Genomic DNA, 14,977 nt, shown 5'->3' on the forward strand with positions numbered 1-14,977 from the left:
TCTTTGATAATATTAGATTGTGACATTTGGTGTGACAAACCTGGTAGTCATTAGCATATACCTTTACAAGAGCTAGCTCAAGTCGTATGCCTTCCATGACAACTTCTCTAGGCTAATACAGTCCTCATTGCTCCTCCTGGTCCTGATTTTCTCCTTCTTCTGTTTCTGAAAGCATCTTATCATATCTACATTGGGCAAGTGCCTTAGGACTATATCTGTAGAATGGGTTTAATTATAGTGCCCATCTAATTGGAACTATGATAATTAAATGAATTAATATATATAAATTACTTAGAACATTTTCTGGCATATGATAAGTAATCAATTTAGTCATGGTTCTCCAGAGAGGCAGAACTGATGAGATATATGAATTAGCTCAGTTGATTATGTAGGCTGTGAAGTCCCATGACAGGCATCTGCAAGCTAGAGAACCAGGGCAACTGGTAGCATGGCTCACTGGGAAGTGTGGAGGCTGCAGAACCAAGGATGCCAATAGCATAACTCTCAGTTCAAGGCCAAAAACCTGGGAGCCTGGGGGTTGCTGGTGTGTTTCTCAGAGTCCAAAAGCTAAGAAGGGGAGTTGTAACATTCAAGACCAGCAGGAAGGTATCCTAACTCTAGAAGACACGGCAAGATTTTGCCCTTTCTCCACCCTTTTATTCCATCTGGGCCCCCAGCCAATTGGAAGGTATTTGCCCACATTGAGGGGGGATCTTCCCCACTCAGTTCATAGACTCAAATTCTAATCTCTTCTCAGAACATTCTCAGAGACATACCTATGGTGGCCCAATAATTTTAGTCAAATGCCAAATCACCTGGAGTTTCCTTTCAGCAGAGCGAAGGACTTTAATTTATCACAATCTAGCTGGAGAGATTGTGGAGAAAAGGGAAAACTTATATACACAGTTGGGGGGAATGTAAATTAGTTTAGCCATTGTAGAAAGCAGTTTGGCAATTTCTCAAAGAACTTAAAACAGAATTAAGATTTTATCCAGCAGTTCCATTATTGGGTATATACTAAAAGGGACATAAATCATTCTACCATAAAGACACATGCACGCATATATTCATCACAGCACCATTCACAATAGCAAAGATGTGGAATCAATCTAAATGTGCATCAGTGGTAGACTAGATAAAGAAAATGTGGTACATACACACCATTGAATACTATGCAGCCATAAAAAAGTACAAGATACTGACCTTTGCAGCAACATGAATGAAGCTGGAGGCCGTTACCCAAACAGCAAACCAAATACTGCATATTCTCACTTATAAGTGGGAGCTAAACATTGGGTATGGACACAAATAAGGGAACAACAGACACCAGGGTCTATTTGAGGGTGGAGAATGGAAGGAGGGTGAAGATCCAAAAACTACCTATCAGGCATTATGCTTATTACCTGGATGATGAAATAATCTGTACACCAAACCTTGTGACTTGCAATTTGCCTATGAAAAAAACCTGCACATGTACCCCAAACCTAATTTTTTAAAAAAAGTCACATATTGATGTAAAAAAAACCAAATAATTTTTATTAGAAAAACCTTATCCCAATCTACCTTATACCTCTTCACATATAGTATAAGAACATCACAACAGGGTGCTTCCATCTCTATATCCTGATGGCTGCTGTTCTCATGTATTTTACTTCCACATTTGCTGTGAATCCCATACTACACTGCTCTCATTTTTGCTTTAAACAGTCGATTATGTTTTGATGATATTTTTTAAAATGAGAAAATTGTTTTTTCACATTCCCTTACATATTTACCATTTCTGGCTTTTTTAATCCTTTGTGTAGATTTAATTTTCCACCTGGTGTTATTTCAGCTCTGCCTAAAGAATTTCCTTTAGCGCTGTTGGAATGCAATTCTTTTGGTGATGAATTCTCTTTATTTTGTTCTTCCAGAAATGTTCATTCATTCTTCACATTGGAAATATATTTTTCTTGATAAAGAAATGTAGGTAGACAATATTTCCCCCTCTCAATACATCTGGCTTGCATAGTTTATGATGGAAGTCTACTGTCATTCTTCTCTTTATTGCTTTGTTTGCAGTGTGTCACAATGTATCTTATTTTTATGACTGATCTTAAGATTTTCTTTTTATCATTAGTTTTTGGCAATTTAATTATATAGTGCTTTGGAATGCAATACCATTTTCAGGCTTCTACTTGATACCTTATATATTTGTTTTTTGGTTTTTAAAATGTTGTTGTGGTTGTTATTGTTTCATCTTGGCTGGTAGGAATATGAACAATTCCTAGCCTGCTGTGAGCTCCAGGAATATTTCTGACTACACCTTTCTTGTGGTTCTTTCCCAGGCTTGAGTCGTTTCCTCTTATGCATGCACAGATCAATACTTAGGCAAAGTGTCCTCCAGACCCCACTGCAGATCTCCAGAGTTCCTTTTCCATGCAGCTCCTTCCTCTGTGCTGCTATGCCCCACAAACTCCACCTTTCATAATATCCCTGAATTCTAATCTCTCTTTCTTCAGCTTAAAAACACTGCCTGACTCTGCTGTTGCCTGGAAACTGCCTACAGGAAGTAAGATGGTACAGGTTAGCATTTCATCATCTGGTTTCTTTCTCTCAGGGATCACAGTCTTATAATGCCTCTTTTCAAATGCCTGTAAACCACTGTTTCCTATGTGTTGTCCGATTTTTTTCTAGTCGCTTACAGCATGTGATGGGGTGATAGTGCTAAATCTATTCCATTTAACTCTATTTTAACTTGCAACAAAAGTGTCCATGGAGATGGAGCCAGTTTCTTACTTCCTGAATTCTTATTCCTAAAGACTAATAGAATACTCCAGAGTTTATGATAAAAGAGAATAGCCATTAAATTAATGATAAGATCAGTGCATATATGAATACTTCAGTAATTCCCAGGTGATGATAAATAAAATGATCACAAAGAGCTGCAGTATTAGAAAGCTATTTGAACTTTGAATCAACTATGTTGAAGCAATATCATGAAATACAGAGTCTTTTCTTCTAAAGACTCTGTAAGGTCATAGAATTTTAGAAAGTATTGTTCTCATTATTTCTGATGCAGTAAAGTTCAAAGAGGTAATTACATTGCTTTCTGGCAGACAATTGCCCAGAAAGGCCAAAGTAGAACTCATAAGCCAACTGCCTTAATGGTTTTGGTAGTGGTATAGGTAAATGAAAAGGCAACTTTAATCTTCTCACTTCAAATTACAAGATTATATATTTAACTTCCTAATAGATAAACATATTATTGCCTTTCAATTCATTTTTGTTTGAAAACAGCTTCTTCTAGAATTCTGTTTTGGTGTATTGCCTTAGCGTGGGCACAAATTCCCAAAGATTCCATGAAGAATTTAGTATATAATCTCCCTTAGAAAAAATACAGCATTCTTATGAGCAGAATAATAATATTCAGAAATGATATAAATGTACACACAGGAATATGTGTGTAGCTTCAATCTCTATAAGGAATTATAATTTTAACATTTTCTTTTTATTGATCTTTTAAGGTGTTTTGAGTTTTCAAATAAAATCACTCTTTATTATTGTGCACTTAGAAATACTTTTCCAGGCAATAATATGTAATTTCATTGCCTTTTCAAGCTGTGCTATGGTTTCCCATTGTACCACGGAATAATATATTCGGAAGATTTTTCTGTTTTGTGGCAGTTTTAACTATCTTTTTAAAATGGTTAAAATTTCCAGTTGCAATATCTTAGCGTTAAATTATTTAAAAACTGTTATGAAGAAATATATCTCAGGATTATTAGAAAAAATTTCTTATATTGGCCAATTTCAAATTTAACCACAATTCTTAATACATTTCTCTTTGACATGAATTTATAAATACCAATTATAATGAGTATGGTTCTCTAAATCAAAGAACCTGTTAAAACCAAATGATCCAATTACAGGTTTATATTAAAAATGAATGAATAAGGAAAGCTTTTTAGCCCTTAAGATGCTATCATTCCTTTTATAGAATGTCAAGATTTACAGAATACCAGGAAAGCAATCAATCTTCCTTTGATTCGGCTTGTATCTTCTCTTTCTCTCAAATTTCTGCAGACTTTCCTTTTGCTAGGGGGAAAAGTGGAAAGCTATGGGACAGTGAAAGATGACAGTTAAGAATTTCGAAAGGATTCAAGGGTGTAGAAACAGAAATGACTCAGATGGTCATTGCACTTCAAATTCCATCAGAAAGGCTGAGATGCTGTAGTCCTATCCTGAACTGGTCCTAATATTCTACCTTCACGTATGATTTTAATTTTTATTGCATATAGAATTCTAGGTTGCAAATAATTTTCCATAAAAATTTTGAAAGCATATTTCTATTGTTCTCTGATTTCAGATTGGAATTAGAGAAATCTCTGCCATTGTGATTCTTGAAACTTTGTTTGAAACTCCTTCCCTTTAAACTTGTTTCTGGACTCTTACATTTTATTATTTTAATTATTACTAATAATTTTTTTAGATATGGGCTCTCCCTTTGTTGCCCCAAACTGGTCTCAAACTGCTGGGCTCAAGCAATGTTCCCATCTTGGCCTCCCAAAGTGCTGGGATTACAGGTGTGAGTCACCATGCCTGGCTTCTCTGGACTCTTACTGGATTGTCTAGTTCCTACTCACCCTCCCCCCGACCACGTGTTTTACAATTTCGTAGTGATGGCATTTGGTGTAGGCCTAATTTCCTTCATTATGCTTAGTACTGACTGGATCCTTTCAATCTGGAAACTTTTGTCTTTCAACTCTATAAAATTTTCATGGATTTTTTCCTTGATGATTTTCTTCTCTCCATTTGTATTTTTCTCTGAACTCCTATTATTCAAATAGGAGTTGTATTGTTGTTCTATTTTTTTCTTTCCTGTTTTCCGTATTTTGACTTTTTGTCTTATTTTTGGAATATGTACTCAATTTTTTCTTGCAGCCCTTCTATTAAGGTTTTGCTTTGTTTTGTTTAGGTATGAAACGAATGTCTATTTAGGCTAAGAAATTCCCACCAATTACAAATTTTAAAAAGGTGACAAATATTATAAACATTATTTTTTGCTATGCTTTTCAATAATATTTGTTGGTAATTTGAATTAACAAAGTAGATTAATAAAGATCATAAAGGCAAATTAAGTATATTTTTCTGCTACTGGCGTTACTTGTCAGATTCAGCAGTCGATTTATTATCTCCTCTTACTCAACTGTTCTACAGCATTTGACAGCGGTGACCACTGCATACCTCTTTTGACACACTTTCTTCTTCAGCCTCAATTACACCACAGTCTTCTGGTGGTTTCTTCTACTTTACTGGTTGGTCATGCTCAGTATTTTTTGCTGGCTTCTCTTCCTCTGCTGAATTTCTAGATAATGGAGAATTTAATAATGTGCTGAGAATTTAATCCTAGACCACCTCCTCTTTTCTTATTAACCCTGTAGGTGATTTTATTTTTTAAATACAAACTTTATTGAGCTATAATTCACATACCGTGAAATTCACCATTTTAAGTTGTTTAATTCAATGTTTGTTGTACAATCATCATTATTATCTACTTCTATTTATTTATTCAAAAATATATTTTTATTTTTAAATGTTATTTTTACTTGAAAAATTGTAATTATATCTATTTGTGGGCTATGATGTAATATTTTTATATATGTATTCAATGTGAAATGACTAAATCAAGTTAACTGACCTAGCCATCACCTTACTTACCTATTGTTTTTTACAGTGAGATAGTTGAAATTTACTGTTATTTTGAAATACACAATACATTTTTATTGACTGTAGTTACCTGCTGTGCAATAGATCTCAACATTTATTTATCCTGCCTTTCTGAAACTTTGTACCCTTTGACCAGCAACTCCACATTCCCTTCCTTCTCTCAATCTCCCAATCTGTAGTAACCATCATTCTACTCTCTACTTCTATGAGTTCCACTTTTTTAGGTTCCACATATCTACACGTCTGTCTGTACCTGACTTATTTCACTTAGCATAATGTCCTCCAGGTTCATTTCTATTGTCACAAATGATAGCATTTCCTTTTTTTAAAAAAAGTCTGAATAGTATTTCATCATGTACACATACTACGTTTTCTTTACCTATTCATTCACTAAGAGATACTGAGGTTGATTTCATATCTTGGCTATTGTGAGTAATGCTGGAATGACTGTGGGAATGCAGAGATCCCTTCAATATGTTGATTTCAATTCCTTTGATTATATACTCAGGAAATGAGGTTGTTGGAGTATATGGTAGTTCTAGTTTTACTTTTTTGAGGAACATCCATACTGTTTTCTTTATAATGTCTCTGCTAATTTACATTCTCACCAGCAACGTGTAAGAGTTCCCTTTTTGCACATCCTTGCCAACACTTATCTTTCATCTTTTGAATAAAAGCTATTCTAACAGGTATGAGGTAATATCTCATTGTGGTCTTAATTTGCATTTCTCTAATGATTAGTGATACTAAGCATTTTTTTTCATGTACTTACTGGCCATTTGTATGACTTCTTTACAAAAATATCTTTTCAGACCCTTTGCCCATATTAAAATCATGTTATTTGTTTTATTGCTGTATTAGGTCAATCTTGCATTGGTATAAAGAAATACCTGAGACTGGGTAATTTATAAAGGAAAGAAGTTTAATTGGCTTATGGTTCTGCAGGCTGTATAGGAAGTGTGGTGCTGGCACCTGCTCAGCTTGTGGGGAGGCCTCAAGGACTTTTACTCACCGTAGAAGGCAAAGTGGAAGCAGGCACATCGCATAGCAAAAGCAGGAGCAAGAGGGGTGGGGTGAGGTGTCACACACTTTTAAACGAACACATCTTACGAGAACTCACTCACTATTGTGAGGATAGCACCAAGTCTTGGGGATCCACTCCCATGATCCAGTCACCACCCACCAGGCCCCCCCCCACATGTTGTGGGAGGGGTCCAGGGGGAGGTAATTGAATCATGGGGGCCGGTCTTTCTGATGCTATTCTTGTTATAGTTAATAAGTCTCATGAGATCTGATGGGTTTATCAGGAGTTTCAGTTTTTGCTTCTTCTCATTTTCTCTTGCCACTGCTATGTAAGATGTGCCTTTCACCTCCCGCCATAATTGTGAAGTCTCCCTAGCCATGTGCAACTGTAGGTTCAATTAAACCTCTTTTTCTTCCTAGTCTCAGGTATGTCTTTATCAGCAGCATGAAAACGGACTAATACAGGTGGGCACAAATACTCAAACTATATCATCCTGCTCCTGGTCCCCCAAGTCTTATGTCCTTCTCTAATTGCAAAATACAATTATACCTTCCCAATAGTTCTCCAGAGTCTTAACTCATTCCAGCATTAACTCAAAAGTTCCAAGTCCAGGTTCAAAGTCTCATCTGGACTCATTTGCTTCTATTTATGAGCCTGAGCAATCAAAACAAGTTATTTACTTCCAAGATACAATGGGGGTACAGGCATTGGGTTATCATTCCTGTTCCAAAAGGGAGAAATCAGCCAAAAGAGAGGGGCTACAGGCCTCAAGCAACTCTGAAACTCAGCAGCACAGCCATTAAATTGTAAAGCTCAAAAATAATCTCTTTTGACACCATGTCCCATGTCCCATGTCCAGGGCACACTAACACAAAGGTTGGGATTTACAAAAGTGGAGCTCATGGTGATAGAGAGTAGAATGGTGGTTATCAGGATCTGGGAAAAGAAGAGGAAGAGGATGAAGGGAAGTTTGTTAATGGCTGCAAAAATACAGTTGGCTAGAAGGAATGAGTTCTAAAAATCAGTAGAGTAGTAGGGAAATTATAGCTATCAATAATTTATTGTATATTTCAAAAAATAGCTAGAAGAGAAGAATTAAAATGTTCCAAACACAAGAGATAAATATTTGAGGTAATGGATGTCCCAATTACCCTGATTTGATCATTACACATTGTATGCATCTATCAAAATGCCATCTGTATCCTCAAAAGATGTGCAAGTATGATATGTCAATTTTTTTAAAAGAAACCGTTATCTAAGGTCATAAAGATTTGCTGTTATGTTTTCTTCTGAGGGTTTTATAGTTTTTGCTCTTACATTTCAGTGTCTGATCCATTTTTAGTTAATTTTTGTGTATGGTGTGAAATAGGGATCAAACTTTATTATTTTACATGAGGATATCCAGTTATCTCAGCACCATTTATAGAAAAGACTGCTTTTTCCACATTGAATTAACTTAATATATGAAATTCTGATTATGTAATCACTTTTAAGTTTCAAGAACTCTGTTTTCCTTTCAGAATAGTCCTATTTGGTAATATCCTGTTTTTGTTTTTCTCTTGTTTTCTCTGAGGGTCTTCTCTGAGGGTATTTTGATATGACTCTCTCCGCAGAAACCTTTTGTTTCCCTTTTAAAAATCTCCCTCCTCTACTCTCTTTTTGGTCACATCTCCCATGTTACAATATTTCTTCAGCTATCTGGTAATCCTTGGTTCCTGGTTCTTGACTAATATTGGTGTCTTATTTGGGGGGCTTGTGAGCTCAATTGTAGGGTGATTTGAGTGGGGTTTTTTTGATGAAATGCTGATGCCAGTATATGTGAAGTCTTTTTTCTTGGGTTGGTCAAGTTCTGCAGTGAATATTCCTCTATTCTCTTTCCAGGAGGGTAAAGGTCTGGCTGCCAGTATTCTGGAAGCTTTGTGGGGGAAGAAGTTAGGGGCCTCATTATTCCATCTCTAGTATGATTGCTGTTACTTAAGCCTCCTGTGTCAGGTCTGGTACCACACATTCAACTATGCCCAGTGAATTCCCAGTCCAAGGACTTTATCTGTCAGAGAATAAATTCCCAGTTTCCTTTCTGAGAGGTGATGGGTCAATTTCACAGCAACAGGAATGGGGAGGAGATCTAGGGTTCTAACTATTTATAAGCAACTTGTATAAAATATTTGTACAAGTGTAAAACTATGTACATATAGTTTCACACATATAGTAACCTTGCACATATAGTTCTGCACTTGGTGCAGTCTAACCTTGCACATATAGTTTTGCACTTGTACAAATAACATTTCAATATTATTTATAATCCAAATACATTGGACACTATCTAGATTTCTAGCAATAAGATAAATATACACATTCCATACAGTAAGATATAGTATAAAAAAGATTAGGTAGAATGTATGTTAATGTGGAAAAAAAGTTCATAAAATATTGCTAATATAAAACAATTGGAATAACATGCTCCAATTTATGTAAAAATGTATACAAATGTTCATATAATGCATTCCATGCATGCATAGAGAAGAGTCTGAAATAATATACACCAATATGTTAATGCTAGTTGACTATATGCCAGAATTAGAGGTGAATATGATTTTGTCCCCTTTATTTTTAGCTGTATTTCATACTATTCTACAAGACAGATCAGTTACTGACAAATGATGCTTTTGTAAAGTGTAATTCTCAGTTCACAGGTGTGAGCTCCTTTCTTAAGCAGGAACTATCACTTTTGAACTCATGTATTGTAAGTAAACAGCACAGAGCCTGCACCTAAGTACTCACCAAACCTGTGTGTAAGGAATTCATTCCATTTGCTTTCTTTCATGTTAATAATTTCTCCCGTATTCAGTGAAATCTACTTTACCTTGATGTTCCTGTTTTCTTTTGTCCTCATCAGTGTGAATGCTAAGGGAATGTGTGAATGTAATTTGTTAAAGTGGTCTGATGAAACTTTTGACAAAATTGATATAAGCTTGTTTTCAAAAGATATAACAATGTGTTAAACTTATAAGTAAGACTGTTGAAATGACGTTTGACTTAAAATTGAAAAGCTATCAACTCTGAGTTACTGTTTAGAGGGCCATCTGAAGAAATTGCTGCCTCCTAGCCCACAAAAGAAGAAATGATAGGATCATTTTATAGTAAGTCCATTGGCAGACATATAGAGTGGAGGCTGGAAGACAGGATTGCTTGCTGATTTTGGAAAGGGTTCTGAACATTTGATTTGGGGGTTCTGTCTCATAGGAATCACTGGAGGAAACAGCAGGAGTTGTGTTTGATAAATCACTTAAGAAATAAATTCTATTGTGTATATTTAAGGTATACAACATGATTTTATAAGATACATGGATAGTAAAAAGATATATAGAGCATTCACAAATTTGCATGTCATTCTTGCACGTGGGCATGCTGATCTTCTCTGTATTGTTCCAATTATAGAATATGTGTTGTCAAAGCAAGCACTCATTTTTTTTTTTTTTTTTTTTCAGAGGGAGTCTCGCTCTGTTGCCAGGCTGGAGTGCAGTGCCACGATCTTGGCTCACTGCAACCTCCGCCTCCCAGGTTCAAGCAATTCTCTTGCCTCAGCCTTCTGAGTAACTGGGACTACAGGCGCGCACCACCGCGCCCAGCTAATTTTTTTGTATTTTTAGTAGAGACAGGGTTTCACCGTGTTGGCCTGGATGTTCTCCATCTTTTGACCTCGTGATCCACCTGCCTCTACCTCCCAAAGTGCTGGGATTACAGGTGTGAGCCACTGTGCCCGGCCTAAATCATTTTTATTTATTTATTTTCTTACTAGTTAGAAGACTTGATAGGGAGAAGCAAGGAAGAGGAGGAGAGCTCTGGTCACATCCTTCATTGGCTCAGCACTTCAGCTGCTCTTTAATAGGCCTCAGGCTGCCCTTGAAACCCCAGGATGAGAGGTACTTTACTTTGCCAGATTATCCTGTGTATCAGTCAGGGTCCAGCCAGAAAAATAAGTCACTCTAGGTCTTTCAGTAGATGAAATTTAGTCCAGGAAATAGATTTTGCAGATGATGGAGAGGGAGTTTAGGGGCCAGAGATAGGGCTTTTGTATGGGAACCAGAACTGTGGAAGAGAAAGGATAACCTGGAAGGAGGTGGAGCTTCTGGAGACATCAAAGGAGACAGAGAGAGAAGGGAGAAAATTCGCTTGCCATGCCCTTCGTTGTGGCCTTCATCTTCTAGCTGTGCCTCCCATATGCTGAAGCCAGAGGGCAAAAGAGCCTGGAAGTGTCGTTTCCTGAGATGAAGAGCAGAGCAGGGCAAGGCAGGGAAGAGCACAGACTGGCAGGGATAGGCACATTGAGTACATTTTATGAAGTTGAGATTGTATGAATTAACTTACTACGTCTGCACCTCTGACATGTTCTTACATACCTACACGCACCCAAGCATTTTCAGCGTGTGTGTGTATCTGTGTTTGTGTATGCATATCTCTGAGATCTTGGTTGGGCTAACGTCCTGCTTATGAGAAAAGTGCAAGTGCTCATTCTAAGACTGTATGCAAAATGACAGTGAACACTCCTGTTTTCAATTGGCACTTAGCATTTACATAATGCTGAAACATCTGGTCTTTCCCATCAACCCGGGCTTGAAGTTTGTCCAGTTGATTGCTTGGCATTATGTACAGACAACAGCTGGCTGGTTAACTGGAGTTTTGATTATGACTGAATTGGCTGGATGTTTGGTGTCACATAGACTGATGTTATGACTGGCTAACAACGGAACAGAGCCAGTTACGGGGAAGATCAATGACAAATTTGTGAAATCAAACTTTTGTATGGAATTTCACCAGAAAAGATAATTATTTATTTCCAAGACTGAGTTTCAGAAACTCACTGGAATTTCACTGGAAAAGATAATTATTTGTTTCCAAGGCAGTTTCAGAAACACTGAGACCTAGCTGAGTTTATCTCTGGTGTCTTTTCATTCCCATTTCATCTCCTTGTACCCAAGTGTCCCCTGCCCATGTACCCAATATCCTCAGGTGCCCTTGGCCATTCACCCTTAAGACACCTGGCTCCTGGGCTCATCACCCTGGGAACAACCTCCAGATTCTGAATTTCTTAGCCTTTATGTCTCTTTCCCCTTTGTCCCTTTCATCAAATTACATTTGTGCTATCATTCAGAGATCTGCTGTCTGTTGCAGGATCAACTGATCTCAGAATCTAATTTTCATGAAGATGTTTGTAGATGATACTGTGCTAATACTTATCTTTTCATCTTTCCATATGTGGAAGCGGTCTCAACTGAGACTGAAATTCAGGCATACTTGGCACATTTTTATCTTGTGCTTGCCAGAAGCATGTTTGCACAAATACTGAGGAATGTCCTGGGAGAAGAAGAAGCCAGGTTGGATAAGCTCTCAGCAGAGGGCCTTGCTTGTCAGGCCTTGCCTGAGCCAGCATGTGCCATGGTTTCAGGCACCTAGAGCTGTCTCCCTGCCCTAATGGAACATATCTGAGTTCTGTGGAGAGCAGAGGAATTCTAAAATTTTAAGGGAGGTTAGGGGTGAGAAGAGAGAGAGAGATAGAGAACTCTGTAAAGTAGGTTCTGAGACCTAAGTGATCATGCTTGAAAATCTCTCCAAAGCAAAATGGAAGTAAGATTTCTTTCTTGTGACAGAGTTCTTGCATAGATTTGATTTCTGGAGAGCCCTAGGAGGAACTGGGGTACTTGCAGGAATGATGGCTAAGCCAAGCTGAGCCAGCAGGAATGGGATTATTTAGCAGCCTGTCTCAGACTCAGAAATATTGGAAAAAAGTTTTTGAAGGGATCAGGGCGAGTAGTGGGGTGGGGAAGGCTGAAGGCCTGAAGGCCTGTCAAACACAAATGGTTATACAGACTAGAAACATTTAAATTATTCCATTAAATAAAACTTCATTTTAACCCACACTTTTAAGGTCTAAGGAAATTCAGATGGTACCTGTAGCATATTTGCCTTTTACCAGAACCTTTGAATGTTTTGCATCCAATACATGATTGATGGTAGCAACTTCAGATCATACCAATGGTAAATTGGTGAAGGAAAAATACTTTTAGGCAATCATTTAAGTATTCTTCAAATAATACTCCATAAATTTGCTTCTTAGCCCCCTGGTTTTATTTGTTAGCTTAAGACATGAGGACTTGAAATGTCACTATATGATTATTGACAGAGACTTGGCTGCTACTGGGTAGAAGAGTGTGAAATCCAAACACATTTTTAAAATCTGAGTAGATCTTTATTAGCTCATAACTAGCAATATTACAATGGAAATTATTTTAGTTTATGTAATTAAGGTAAAACTTCAGTTTTAATGATAGGTTGCTGATTGGTCTTACTATATTAATTCATTTAACAGACATTTGCTTGGTGTCTATAATGTATTAAACAGTTTGCTGGGCTCAGGGTGAACTTTGGTGAATGCAGCAGATTTAAAATCTAATATAGCTAAATCAGGCTTAACTTTCTTTGTTGTCTAGCTGAGACACCAACTGAAAAAATTAAGGTATCAAAACAATAAATTTTCCCTAAGAAAGATTATGCTCTATATCGTCAGAAAGTATGTTCCCTGTCCCAAGATCTGGACATATGAATATATATATCAATGTTTTGTGTGTGTGTGTGTGTGTGTGTGTGTGTGTGTGTGTGTGTTTAGTATAACTTGTGTTCATATCACAGAACCTCATATGGCTAAAGAAAAATTACAGAAATTTAAATATCAAACATGTAGGTTTCATCTTTAGAAAAAAATTCCAGATTTTATTTAAACCACCAAAATTGCAGTCAGCTGCTGAGAGAAAAATAAAGGCAAAGATCCTGTTTACAAGGCACCTAGAGTTCAGCCATCAGATGGTTTTGGTTAAGATGTAGTTTCTCTTCATGCCGATGTTTCTATAAGACATTTTTGTGAGTCAGTCATCACCCAACTTCCTAGTGTCTTTCTTTCCCTTGTGTAGTTTCTTTCTTTCTTTCTTTCTTTCTTTTTTTTTTTTACAATACCTTTATAGCACTGCTTTTAATTTTTGACATTTACTGAAAACTTACTCCCTTGCAGCTTTTGTGGGATTTGTAGAATTGCATTCTATAATAGGCAAAATTCTGATATGTGTGTGTGTGTGTGTGTGTGTGTGTGTGTATGTGTGTGTGTGGTGGGGGGAGCGGGGATTCCTGTCATTTCTTTGTGGCTCTTTCTGTCCATCTTTAACTTCTGCTGGCAAGACGCTGGTATTAAATCTTTACCCCGCTAAGTTGTTAAGTATTTAAGCTTTTAATAGACTTGTCCTCTCTACCTTGTCTATGCATTCCTGGAATGAAAGTACATTAGAAGGTTTACAGATTGTAACTACCCCACCATGCCTAGAATAACTAGGTGATAAGCCATCTCATGCCAAGCTAATATTCTGCCCTCTGGGAAGTTTGCTATAGGTATTGGGGTGTACCCCACTACACCAAAGGTGAGGGAGTTAAGCTGTCTGTTTGCCAGAGGGTCACAGCTTTCCCATATATGTGTGCCAGGATCTGCTGATAGGGAGTCTGTCTTGATGAGCTGCACTGCACTCTCAATGCCTCCAGTGCTAAAGCATTCGATGAAAATCTTTTTGATTGACTGCTCCCACTATGGCAGTTTTTGATTTCGCAGTAGGTTTGGATTTAAACCTGTTGTCCTCTTTTTCTGATAATGGGAACCCCTACATGCTCACTGCCATAAAAGGAACCCAGTAGACACACCTGTGAATTATATTTTGCATGTTTTCTACCAACTGGTAAAGCCACTTAAAATATTTAGATTCATTTGTTTTAGATGTAGAAAAAAATCTCTCTGTGTGACTACAATTGCAAGTCCACTATGTGTGTATTTGTTTTTAACCATTCTTTCTGAAATGGAAACTGATCATTCTGAGTCATAGCTGAAGAAGTACTTACCCCCTTTTCAGCTGGAAAAAATATGCACCTGAATTATGGGAGAATAAAAAGAAACCTTCAGTTCACCATTCTTCTTGGCTCCTTTCCTTTGGTAGAGAGGTAGGGTTGAAAGGAAGAAAAAAAAAACCGCACACACACCGAAACCTCATGGACTATTCCCTTAACTCCTTTCCCTGGAGTCATTCACTACTAACTGAAATAAACCTATCCATTCATTAAAGAAAATTTTATTTGCCTATTTTAAAAAGCCTATTTTTCTGTATTTCTTATTTTTCTTTAATTCTGAAGAGTATTGAATGGAAAATATGCATT

The 14,977-nt window shown here is 37.0% G+C and overlaps 1 protein-coding gene and 1 non-coding gene across 4 annotated transcripts in view; one reads left to right on the plus strand and one right to left on the minus strand.

Annotated features, from left to right (window-relative positions):
* LOC144333309 (uncharacterized) overlaps positions 1-14,977 on the plus strand; it is a 263,646-nt gene that overhangs the window by 13,689 nt on the left and 234,980 nt on the right. The gene's annotated exons all lie outside the window — the stretch shown is intronic.
* LOC114671564 (U6 spliceosomal RNA) lies at positions 10,089-10,195 on the minus strand. Its single transcript, XR_003721604.1, has one exon. It is a non-coding gene; the product is annotated as a U6 spliceosomal RNA (small nuclear RNA).

This window comes from Macaca mulatta, chromosome 12, assembly GCF_049350105.2.
Source record: "Macaca mulatta isolate MMU2019108-1 chromosome 12, T2T-MMU8v2.0, whole genome shotgun sequence".
Lineage (NCBI taxonomy): Eukaryota > Metazoa > Chordata > Mammalia > Primates > Cercopithecidae > Macaca > Macaca mulatta.